The sequence below is a fragment of the Danio rerio genome, chromosome 25 (genome assembly GCF_049306965.1).
Source record: "Danio rerio strain Tuebingen ecotype United States chromosome 25, GRCz12tu, whole genome shotgun sequence".
Classification (NCBI taxonomy): domain Eukaryota; kingdom Metazoa; phylum Chordata; class Actinopteri; order Cypriniformes; family Danionidae; genus Danio; species Danio rerio.
Window position 1 is genome coordinate 40,100,001 of NC_133200.1, and position 10,000 is coordinate 40,110,000.

At 46.5% G+C, this 10,000-nt stretch overlaps 1 protein-coding gene across 2 annotated transcripts in view; it reads left to right on the forward strand.

Moving 5' to 3' along the window:
- Positions 1–10,000, forward strand: part of slc1a2b (solute carrier family 1 member 2b) — a 40,273-nt gene that overhangs the window by 9,070 nt on the left and 21,203 nt on the right.

The following is a 10,000-nucleotide window of genomic DNA, read 5'->3' on the forward strand; positions in this document are numbered from 1 at the left end:
TGAACATGCACACACACACACACACACACACACACACACACACACACACACACACACACACACAAATATGCACATACACACATTACTATACACACACAAATATGCACACACACATCACTTCTCTCACGCACACAAATACGCACATCACTTCGCTTAGTCTTTCACACACACTCATATGCACATCACTACACACACACACACACACACACACACACACACACACACACTGGCCTCATGCATGAAACATAAGCAGATTTATTTTTAATGTAAGTCTTTTGTACAGATGTTCTGACATAAATCTTCATATTTATGAGTGTGTTTATATGTTTCATCAAGTGAGTCGGTGCAGAAACACGCCACACCTGCTCGCAGCCAACTATAAATGATGCAGAAAACATTCATGCTTGTGTTGTATTCGGCCAGCCAATGACGTAAGAGTCTGATCATCTGTTTACCACAATAATGACATGAGTGAAAACTGAAAGCAGCCGCAGTCAGAGCTTATCTTCAAGTGTAAACCATAGATTGACCATGTTCTGTCAAGCATGAGGCCAGCTCATCTCTTAAAGGTGTCTGTAGTAAATATTAGATCCTTAATCTGTGGCAGCTCTAGAGCGCAGGCAGCAGACGCTGTGTTACGCCTCTGACGCTTCTATCAGGAATAGTTTTCACTGTCAAAACTAATTACAACTCATTCATTCATTCATTTCCCTTTATTAATCAGGGGTCACCACAGCGGAATGAACCACCGACTGTTTTACACAGTGGATGCCCTTCCAGCTGCAACCCATCACTGAGAAACACCCATACACACGCATTCACACTCATACACTACGGCCAGTGTAGTTGATCAGTTCCCCTATAGCGCATGTGTTTGGACTGTGGCCGAGACTCAAACCAGCGACCTTCTTGCTGTGAGGCCACAGTGCTAACCACTGCTCCATCATGCCACCCTGTCCTGGATTAATCTGGGAATGAGGGGGAGGAGTAGGGGTGGAACCCCTAGTGTAACCTCTCCAACGCATGCAACCCCTTAATGCTGGGAAACACTCTCCCATATCACATACTATGATCAGTTTACTTCCATTTCTATCCAAGTCACCTGTCTTTAATATCTGGACGACGTGGGAAACTGGAGCACTTGAAGGAAGCCAGTGGAAACACCGGGAGAACATGCACAGACTCGAACCGAGGACATTCCTGCTGTGAGACGTGCGGCAGAGGATGTACAGATACAATCAAGCCACCATGATGACAACTGAAAACACAATGGGAAGCTGACAGCGGAACACATCACAGAAAGTAAAGAGAAGCCTGAACATCATGGGGGAGCTGACCGTGGAGGAAGCCTTGGAGAAGCTGGTGGAGTGCGAGAGTCCAGAGCAATGAGAACAACCCAGGAGGGTAACTCTGAGCCCAGCCCACTGAAGTGAAGCAAAGTGGGGAGGACGGGGTAATGATGTGCTGCTGAAGACCTGTGGTGGAGGTGGAGGGACAAATGACCAAGGTAGAGCAAGAGGGAGGTGGAGCCAGAGGGAGGTGGAGCCAGAGAGAGGTGGAGCCAGAGGAAGGCAGAGCAAGAGGGAGGTGGAGCCAGAGAGAGGTGGAGCCAGAGGAAGGCAGAGCAAGAGGGAGGTGGATCCAGAGGTAGGTGGAGCCAGAGAGAGGTGGAGCCAGAGGGAGGTGGAGCCAGAGGAAGGCAGAGCAAGATGGAGGTGGAGCCAGAGGGAGGTGGAGCCAGAGAGAGGTGGAGCCACTCCTAGGTGGAGCTGACAGAGTGAAGGATGAGTCAAGCTTAAGCTAATTGGTCAGTAGGTAAAGGTAGAGTAGTGGAGGCCTAAGGTGGAGCAGGGGGATCTGGACACTTCCAAAGCAGGAGGCAGGAGGGGTTGCAGATTTTCTGAGCCTGCATAAGAGGACTGGAGTGAAACCAGCTGAGCAGCCACAGGAAAGTTCGGACCAGTGATGATTTGGAGTGAGGTGACTCCAGCAACAGTTAAGAAGACCTTAGTCTGGATTGGAACAGTGGAGGAGGAAGGACTCTGGTTGGGATGGAGTGTTTAACAGGCCGGAAACGAGAAGCATCAGGGGTGTGAATATAAGTGCAGGTCAGCTCTTCCAGAACCTGCTCCTGCTGGACATGCAGAAACGCTCTCGCTCCACTGTTGGCAAAGGATCTGGGATTGCCGTAGGCTCTAATCCCGGTTCTGTGGTGAACATGGGTTTTGTTATAACCACTAGAGCTGGTTATTATGCTTATATGTGTGTAGTAGTACCTCTACTTCAGTAGGTAGTGCTATCGCCTCACAGCAAGAAGATCCCTGGGTCGCTGGTTTGAGCTTCGGCTCAGTTGGCGTTTCTGTGTGGAGTTTGCATGTTCTCCCCGTGTTGGTGTGGGTTTCCTCCGGGTGCTCCGGTTTCCCCCACAGTCCAAACACATGCATTATAGGGGAACTGGGTGGTCTAAATTGATGATGAGTTGCGGCTGGAAGGGCATGCGCTGTATAAATACTTGCTGGATAAGTTGGCGGTCCATTCCGCTGTGGCGACCCCGGATTAATAAAAGGACCAAGCCAACAGGAAAATGAATGAATGACCTCTACCAGACTCTAAGTGTGCACACAGTCTCCAGATATAAGGCAGCAGAACTACAAAAGTTCAGGTCCCCCTAGAGCACAGGTGTCAAACTCAGTTCCTGGAGGGCCGCAGCTCTGCAGTTTAGTTTAAATCCTGATCGAACACTCCTGATCGCACTGATTGAGTCCTGTAGTCTTGTTTGAATCCTGCAGGTCAGTGTGTCGAAGCAGAGCTGAACTGAACTGTGCAGAGCTGTGGCCCTCCAGGAGCTGAGTTTGACACCCCTGCCCTAGAGTGTGGTAGGGGTACTACAACACACAAAACACAGTAGGCAGCTGTGGTGGTACTAATGTAATCCTGCTGGGCCTCACGTACAGAGAAAGAGAAACTGTTGAAGCAGCAGTTCAACAAAATCCCCAAAACTCCCTTGAGAATCTACAGCGGGGAGCAGAACGACCGTCTTCTTGTAATCATTTTGACCAGTCAATAAAAAAACAGGGAAAAAACAAATTAGAGCGCCGTCAGTGTAAAGAGTTAAATAAGCACGGCTCAGTAAATCTCTGTTGTGGTCCTCGAGGGAGTCGTCACCCAGGCCGAGGTGATGGCTGCTCTATACATCATATAAATCTCTTCTGGTCTGGTAATCAGTCATGGCCAGGATGAAGACGGAGACCAGGAGGAGCAGAGAGGAGAAGAATCCATTCATCATTCATTCATTTTCCCTCTGCCTAGTCCCTTTATTCATCAGGGGTCGCCACAGTGGAATGAACCACCAAATATTCCAGAATATGTTTTACACAGCGGATGCCGTTCCAGCTGCAAGCCATCACTGGGAAACACCCATACACTCTCATTCACACTCATACACTACAGCCAGTGTAGTTGATCACTTCCCCTATAGCGCATGTGTTTGGACTAAAACAGAACATGCAAACTCCACACAGAAACACCAACTGACCCAGCCAGGACTCAAACCAGCAACCTTTTTTCTGTGAGTGCTACCCACTGCACCACCGTGCCGCCTGGAGTGAAATTACAGATTACCTAAACGTGAGCAATAACAGAGTAGTCCAAAGAGACACAGACAGCAGAACCAACAGAACGTATGGACTACATGTAGTGTACACAGATAAATCTGCTGAATATGTGCATACTAACTAGAACAGAGGGGAGAATTCCTGACGCTGTGACACTAATAAAGTGGTTTAAACACAATGGACCTGATAAACCTCCAGCATTGACAGTTTTCAGCCGCAGATGTGGACAGATTGTATCACGTACTGCAGATGAGCTGAACATGCACTCATTCTCCCATCTGATTGGCAATCTTAAGCGAAGTCTTGTCTTTGAAAGTCAGCGCTGGTCTTCACTTGAACCTTGCGCTATTCAGTCGCATGAATGGAAAAGGCTGGAGAATGCGTTCCCAAGATGTTGTGTGAAAGGAGAGTGTTTGGGATTGTGCTGCGGGTGACGGAGGCTGTGAGAAACGAGCGAGGTTCGGTTGTTTTTCTCAATTAGCGAAGGACCATCTATCTTCTGCCCTATTGTTTCTTTCACAGGCCTCTCGTTTGCTTGCGTTCCTCGTGCTGCCGGTTGTGATGGCATGCCGAGTGTGTGTGTGTGTGTAGAAGTGAGGGTTTGCGGATATTCTGTGTTTCCGTCTTTCTTTCTCTCCGTGTGAGCCGGTGGGGGTTGGTGCTTTATTTAATGAGCTCCTCTGAGGTTCAGATGATCAAATGCTGCTCTTCACTACAGTCACGTGACGCATGAACAGCTTTAATAAAGCAGAGCTCAACACAGCAGCTCTACACCAACACACCGAATGCCATCACTGCCGGAAATCAATAGATAGTCTACATTGTGGGAACAGATGCAATGCATGAGCATGTTAAAGCCGTAGTGTTTGAGCGTACGCTACATGCTTCTGCTGGACTGCCTTGGCATCTCCACTACATTTCTGTCATGATTGAGTTTGACAGCTGACGTAAAGTGATCAAATTCTGCTCCTGGGCTCAAGCGCAGCACTGGACTCCATTCAGCTGATTATTAAAGCCGTAACCATGTTGGAGATCAGCTAAGGACATTGTCATGCCGGAGGCAGAATCTGGATCCACATGCAGGGATCTTGTTGGAAGCTAACAAGGCATCCATACATTGATCACAAAGACCTCTACCAGCTGACGAGGAAGAACAAGGACAATTAGGCAGAAATACAGCAGAGCTAAAAAAGAAACAAGGAGCACAGAATAAACGAGAAGCAATCAGAAACGAAAGTACTAAATCAATACTGAGACAGACACCAAACACCAACTATTGACTCCGCTTTTGTTATGTTAGTGCACTCTGTTGACTTCCATTGTACCCACAAATTGTCCCTCTTCCCTAACGGGAAACCCAGCAACAATCAAGAGTGCATGAACACATGCTGCCATGGCCCTCCAAACCAAAAGATGTGATTATACTGGAGGTCAATGGGTCAAAAACTGCACCAACATCAGCAAAGGGGAGTCAGTCTGCCCAGAGTCTGTTCTTGATGAAAAATGTCTCAGCATTCGGTCACCCAATATCCTCCCATTTGCTGAAACACAGAGAACGTTATGGCCAATGTGAGAGTCATAAATCAGCCCAGAGTGGATGAAAATGACCCAACAGCACACAGGGGTTAAGGAGCAGGTTCCAGATGCTCTATAATAATAGTAAATCACTATAACTGGACTTCAGCAGTGTGGTGGAGTGAAGGACACGGGGGAACGACGGACGGCCCGGCCCATGTGCTGGAAGAGGGTCTGGAGATTACACAACCACTCTGCCGATCACCCAGGTGCAGTAGGTGGAGCTGAAGATCAGTAAGGTGGAGATGCACACAAGGACAGAGCTGTAGATTACTGAGTGCCCCGGTAGACCTCAAATGAAGAACAAAAACAGAACTTTGACCTGATTGAAGGCAAGTTGAAGCTGGAAAAGGCTGAGTGATGATATACTGTTGTTTTCTAGCACTGGGTTGTTGAGTGTCCCACTGCTTGCATGTACACACTAACACAATGTGCGGGCAGATATCTCTCTGCAACTCTCACAGGGTCGCCGACTGAAGCTAAGCAGGGTCAGTACCACACCACATGGGAAAGCTATGCTGTTGTTGGAGGTGGTGTTAGTGAGACCAGCAGGGGGCGCCCAACCTCTGTGAGTCGCAATGCCCCAGTATATTGATGAGGACTCTATACTGCTCAGTGAGCGCCGTCTTTCAATTGAGACGTTAAACCAAGGTCCTGAGTCTCTGAGGTCTTTAAAAGAAAGTCCTTGGAGAAAGAGTCATGTCCTCCAAACCATCCCCATAGCATAATTAGCTTCATCACTCTGTCTCCTCTCCACCACTCAGCATTATGGCTGCCGTCGCCTCATCCAGGTGGATGCTGCACACTGGATAAGCACCCCCCCCCCACACACACACACACATATATAAAGCACTTTGTGTGCCCAGAAAAGCACGATATAAGTGTAAGGAATTATTATTAATGTTAATAATGGAGTGAGAAGCTCAGTTTCATGATCATCTGTCAGCACATCACATTTGCATATTGTTTTCTATTGGTCGCGGTTTGACGGTTGAATGGCGCCAGCATTGTGTGCAAACTCATAGAAAACATGCGGCGTGGTGAGATAAACTTCTCATCTGGTGTGTTTGAGTCTTTAATATCCTACAGCGAGTGATAATATAAGTGTGGATACATCTGTACTGCACTGCTCATCCACTCCAGTGTGTTCGTGTGGTTGAAGAGATGATGCCGAGGCCTCCATAACCCTGGACCAGGCCATATCCTGAGCTGATGCTGTGGCAGTCATGGAGAGCGTGAGACTGATTCCTGTAAGACCCCAGTGACAGACGAGTCTCCGCATTGATCCTGAGGGCCAGTCTGGTGACCCTGCAGCTTCTCCACAATGGACATCCAGTGCTCTCCAGCACCTAGACTGCAGCTCTGCACAGGACGTTTGGGCAGGGGAGAAATGGTGGAGCCCAACTGAGCCTGGTTTCTCTCCTGGTTTCCCTCCTTCACTTTGGCCAATTGGTGAAGTTTGTTCGTACTGTCCAGCTTGGTTTGGGTCTTGTTGAGCAGTGCATGGATGGATTTGCTCTTCAGTGTTTGGACTCTCAGCAGTGAAGATTAAAGCACACTGAACTGAGCTGGAGAAACACAGAGGAGCTGAACTGAAAACTGGGGGTGCTGTTTTGGATGTTGTCTGACACTTGAGGAATTAGAAATGAATAGGTGGAGCTTCTGAACACGCCCACTGATTGCATAATCACCACGGACCAATGGCAGATCAAAGGTGTTCGGGAGCCACAATCAACTTAATGGGTTTCCTCCGGGTGCTCCGGTGTCCCCCACAGTCCAAACACATGCGCTATAGAGGAACTGATCAACTACACTGGCCGTAGTGTATGAGTGTGAATGGGTGTGTATGAATGTTTCCCAGTGATGGCTTGCAGCTGTAAGGTTATCCACTGTGTAAAACATATTCTGAATAAGTTGGTGGTTCATTCCGCTGTGGCGACCCCTGATAAATAAAGCTGAATGAATATCTGTAGTTTACATCTACAAATGTGAAAACAGAGTAACTGAGGCTCAGGCTGTAAAGGCTCCTCTGCAGCGGGGGAGGGGAACAGCAGCTCATTTGCATTTAAAGAGACACACACACACACACACACACACACAGTGTGTTTTTGCTTCCACTGAAAAAGGGCTATTTACAGAAGGCCATGATGAATGCTCATAATAAATAAGCCTCACAGACCCATTCTGGGTATAACGTGACCCCTTTAATGACATTGATGAAAACTGTTATTCCTCAGCCAAGTGATGCAGAGCTGTGAGCCGAGCGGTTGCCAGGCAACACAGACGCAGAAACACTGATGTAATGAGTTCACAGCCGTCTCCAGTCATCTATAAGACGGCCAGAACATCTGATAAATAATGTAAAGCTAATCATGTAAGGTGGCGTCGATATTTCATGTCCACATATTAATGAACTCAGTGGTAATATGCAGTAGAACGGGATATTCCCTCAAGATGAAGCCCCTCAGGGTCAAACGAGCGCTGTTGAGGACAGAATTATGGGGCTCTCGGGGGACGAAGGGGGCTGGAAATGAGATTTCAAACAAACACTGAGCTGCAAAAGGGGCTCAGATTCCCCACCAACACCCCGACCGCCCCAGCAGCTGTATTTAATGATGATGATCGCCCACTTCATGCCTTCTTCAGGGAAACAGTCTGCCTGGGTGCAGTGTTCTGGGCTGTTCTGCTTTGCTGTGCTAGTGTTTGTCCATGTAGGAAGATCTTTATGGAGGTAATTCTGTTTACATATGCAGAAAACAAGCAAAAGCAGCCATCTTCATGACCAGACACATCTTCCTTATGTGTGAGATCTGCATCTTCTCTACAGTCAATGACTTGAAATCTTAAGTTCATCTTACACTTGCTCTGAACCCATTATAAATACTTGAGCTCATATTATCATTTATTTTGAAGTGTATTGTTTAGTATTTAGGCAACACGGTGGCTCAGTGGTTACCAGGAAGGTCTCTGAAGAAGATTCATCATTTCCAAATAGATGTCGGTGAACACTGTAGTGGAAATATCCTGACTAGCAGGTGCACAGTGTTTACATGAGCAGGAATGAGGACTCAGTAACGTGTATGGAGCGAATATGTGCTACAGGGAGGCAGTGATGTGTTTCGGCCCCTGAGGGCCCCTGTGTAGATGAATGAGGCCTGCTGCGCCGTCAGGCAGAATGAGCACATCATTACAGCTCGAACCTGAGCTCAGTGCTCTAATCACAGCCTCATTACAGAAAACACACACACAATGAGAGCGCCCATGCAGACTGATGGAGGAGAGCAGACGCGGGTCACTGCAGAACACACATGACGGAGATATGATGAGCTCCAAAACACCATGGTAAACACACATTACTGGAGAAAACACCACAGTACTGGAGAAAACACCACAGTAAACACACATTACTGGAGAAAACACCATGGTAAACACACATTACTGGAGAAAACACCACAGTACTGAAGAAAACACCACAGTAAACACACATTACTGAAGAAAACACCACAGTAAACACACATTACTGAAGAAAACACCACAGTAAACACACATTACTGGAGAAAACACCACAGTACTGAAGAAAACACCACAGTAAACACACAGTACTGGAGATAAACACCACAGTAAACACACATTACTGGAGAAAACACCACAGTAAACACACATTACTGGAGAAAACACCACAGTAAACACACATTACTGGAGAAAACACCACGGTAAACACACATTACTGGAGAAAACACCACAGTAAACACACATTACTGGAGAAAACACCACGGTAAACACACATTACTGAAGAAAACACCACGGTAAACACACATTACTGAAGAAAACACCACGGTAAACACACATTACTGGAGAAAACACCACAGTAAACACACATTACTGGAGAAAACACCACGGTAAACACACATTACTGGAGAAAACACCACAGTAAACACACATTACTGGAGAAAACACCACGGTAAACACACATTACTGGAGAAAACACCACGGTAAACACACATTACTGGAGAAAACACCACAGTACTGGAGAAAACACCACAGTAAACACACATTACTGGAGAAAACACCACGGTAAACACACATTACTGGAGAAAACACCACAGTAAACACACATTACTGGAGAAAACACCACGGTAAACACACATTACTGGAGAAAACACCACAGTAAACACACATTACTGGAGAAAACACCACAGTAAACACACATTACTGGAGAAAACACCACAGTAAACACACATTACTGGAGAAAACACCACAGTAAACACACATTACTGGAGATAACACCACAGTAAACACACATTACTGGAGAAAACACCACAGTAAACACACATTACTGGAGAAAACACCACAGTAAACACACATTACTGGAGATAACACCACAGTAAACACACATTACTGGAGATAAACACCACGGTAAACACACATTACTGGAGATAAACACCACGGTAAACACACATTACTGGAGAAAACACCACAGTAAACACACATTACTGGAGATAAACACCACAGTAAACACACATTACTGGAGATAAACACCACAGTAAACACACATTACTGGAGATAAACACCACAGTAAACACACATTACTGGAGATAAACACTACGGTAAACACACATTACTGGAGAAAACACCACAGTAAACACACATTACTGGAGAAAACACCACAGTAAACACACATTACTGGAGAAAACACCACAATAAACACACATTACTGGAGAAAACACCACAATAAACACACATTACTGGAGAAAACACCACAGTAAACACACATTACTGGAGAAAACACCACAGTAAACACACATTACTGG